Here is a 2,928-nt window from a genome sequence, read left to right as displayed (position 1 = left end):
GGGATGCTTGCAAGCCGAAGAACACCATCCCAACCGTGAAGCACGGGGGTGGCAGCATCATGTTGTGGAGATGCTTTGCTGCAGGAGGGACTGGTGCACTTCACAAAATAGATGGCATCATGAGGATGGAAATTATTTGGCTATATTGAAGCTACATCTCAAGGCATCAGTCAGGAAGTTAAAGCTTGGTCGCAAATGGGTCTTCCAAATGGACAATGACCCCAAGCGTACTTCCAAAGTTGTGGCAAAATGGCTAAAGGACAACAAAGTCAAGGTATTGGAGTGGCCATCACAAAGACCTGACTTCAGTCCTCTAAAACATTCGTGGGCAGAACTGAAAAAAGCGTGTGTGATTAAGGAGGCCTACAAACCTGATTCAGTTACACCAGCTCTGTCAGGAGGAATGAGCCAAAATTCACCCAATTTATTGTGGGTTTGACCCAAGTTAAACAATTTAAATGCAACGCTACCAAATACTAATTGAGTGTATGTAAACCTCTGACCCACTGGGAATGTGAGAAAGAAATAAAAGCCTAAATAAATCATTCCCTCTACTATTATTCTGACATTTCACATTCTTAAAGTAAAGTGGTGATCCTAACTGACCTAAGACAAGGAATTTTTACTAGGATTAAATGTCAGGAATTGTGAAACTGAGTTTAAATGTATTTGGCTAAAGTTTATGTAAACTTCTGACTTCAACTGTATATAAAACCAAAAACATCGACATAACACATAGAGAAAGGTTCAAACATAGTTTGTAAACAGTTCGTCTTTTTATTTTTAAATAAATTCTGTGTTCACATAAAGACACTAATCTGTATCAAAGGGAAAGTACAAAAAGCCAACATGAAAAGACAATTCAGCTAAGTATTTTGAGGCTCCTCTAATGGATGTTGATGTGTTTGATGTGTTTGATGTGTTTTATGGCTTCATGGTTCTGTTGACTGAGCATGAGCCCATCCTGCAATAGACCCTACATTTTCAGTAGTGAGACTAACATGTATTGATGGCTCACTTATTAAAAGATCTTGATAAAGTACAAGGAAATAAGACAGTGTTGCAGATGAGCAGGCTCCATCGATGTCTCGCTCCTTCAAAAGATTCATGATGTAGCATTAATATTGAGTTGTCTGTGGGGCATAATGCTGTTGTAGTGTGGTGGGTTCAACACACCATAGGCCTGCTGCTGTTTATTCTTCATCTGTGTTCCCCCAGGTTAAGAAATGGGAGACTGGTCCATTCTTGGCCGCTTCCTAACGGAGGTGCAGAACCACTCCACGGTGATCGGCAAGATCTGGCTGACCATGCTGCTTATATTCCGCATCCTACTGGTGACCCTGGTAGGGGACGCGGTGTACAGCGATGAGCAGTCTAAGTTCACCTGCAACACCCTGCAACCTGGTTGCAACAACGTCTGCTATGACACCTTCGCCCCTGTCTCACACCTGCGCTTCTGGGTCTTCCAGATCGTACTCGTCTCCACACCGTCCATCTTCTACATTGTCTACGTGTTGCACAAGATCGCCAAGGATGAGAAGTTAGAGATTGGGAAGATCCAGGTGGTCGCCAAGCACCCTCCTGCATGTGAAAGGCTCAAACATGTAGGGGTGGAGGGTGGGGAAGCCGTGGGGGCCAGCAGCCCCTCCTTCAACCCCCACTATGAGGAGGAGTGGGGCGCCCGGGAAGGGGAGTGTGTGGAGCAAAGCCTGCTGGAGGAGGACTTGAGGGAGGTGGGGGAGGACCCCACCGAGCTGTCCAGCCAGGTACTACTGACCTACATCATCCACGTGGTGCTGCGCTCCATCATGGAGATAGCCTTCCTTGTGGGCCAGTACTACTTGTTTGGCTTTGAAGTGCCTCACCTGTTCCGCTGTGAGACCTACCCCTGTCCCAACCGGACTGACTGCTTTGTGTCTCGTGCCACGGAAAAGACCATCTTCCTCAACTTCATGTTCAGCATCAGCCTGGGATGCTTCATCCTGAACATTGTGGAGCTGCACTACCTGGGCTGGGTCTATATTTTCCATGTGTTGTGCTCGGCCTGCTCCACATGTTGCGAGCCAGAGAGGGACCCTGTGGAACGCGTGGATCTGTATCACAACCACAACCCTCTGCTGCTGCAGCTCAAACACTCCCTACGAGGCAGGGTGGTCCTGCAGACCCCCCCTCCCATGTCCCAGGAGAAGAGCAGTGGCATCTTGTCAACCCACATCCCTGCCATCTCCTTTGAGACGGACTCCACAGTAGAGTGCACCTCCAAGAGGAGCCCAGATGAGAAAGAACGCACTAAGGCCAAACTGGTCAACATGTCCAAAACAGGCAGAGGCAAGAAGTCCTGGCTGTGAACTATCAATCTGTCCTTTCCTTTAAATATTCTTCCTTTACTTCCTCCTCTGATTTAATTTGTTTACAGTAAGACAGAGTACAAAAGGGCCCCCTGGATCAATGAGGTTCCCCCTGGAGGTCACGGTCCCTGGGCACCTGCTCTGCATGCCCGGTCATTATTTGGTCATGATTATTACATGTTTAGATAACTGGCTAGAATAACTTACTAATCAAAAAATTGTTAGCTGACATGGCTAATTGAGTGACTTTCAGTGACTGATAGAACAAGAGAAAATCTTCTGATGCACAGCCAAATTTCTAAATTGCACCTTGTGTATTCTACTACTCTAACTAAAAGAAAATGTGCTGCTTATGCCTGGAGTGTACACGGGTACAAATGCAACCACCGTGGTAACTATTCATATAACATCTATAATATAACCAATGATATGGTTTCCAAAGGAAATAACACTTGCCACTATTACAACATATTCAGTGCATTCGGAAAGTATTCAGACCCCTCGACTTTTCTCACATTTTGTTACGTTACAGCCTTATCCTAAAATGACCCTTGACCTATTTTTTTCATCAATCTACACA

At 45.7% G+C, this 2,928-nt stretch overlaps 1 pseudogene; it reads left to right on the top strand.

Annotated features, from left to right (window-relative positions):
• The first annotated feature begins 1,226 nt into the window (after window positions 1-1,226).
• Window positions 1,227-2,535, top strand: LOC110536826 (gap junction delta-2 protein pseudogene; annotated as a pseudogene).
• The last annotated feature ends 393 nt before the right edge of the window (window positions 2,536-2,928 follow it).

The sequence above is a fragment of the Oncorhynchus mykiss genome, chromosome 12 (genome assembly GCF_057628025.1).
Source record: "Oncorhynchus mykiss isolate SJ-2025 chromosome 12, ASM5762802v1, whole genome shotgun sequence".
Classification (NCBI taxonomy): Eukaryota; Metazoa; Chordata; class Actinopteri; order Salmoniformes; family Salmonidae; genus Oncorhynchus; species Oncorhynchus mykiss.
The sequence above is the reverse complement of the archived record's forward strand: the minus strand, read 5'-3'. Positions and strand labels throughout refer to the sequence as shown.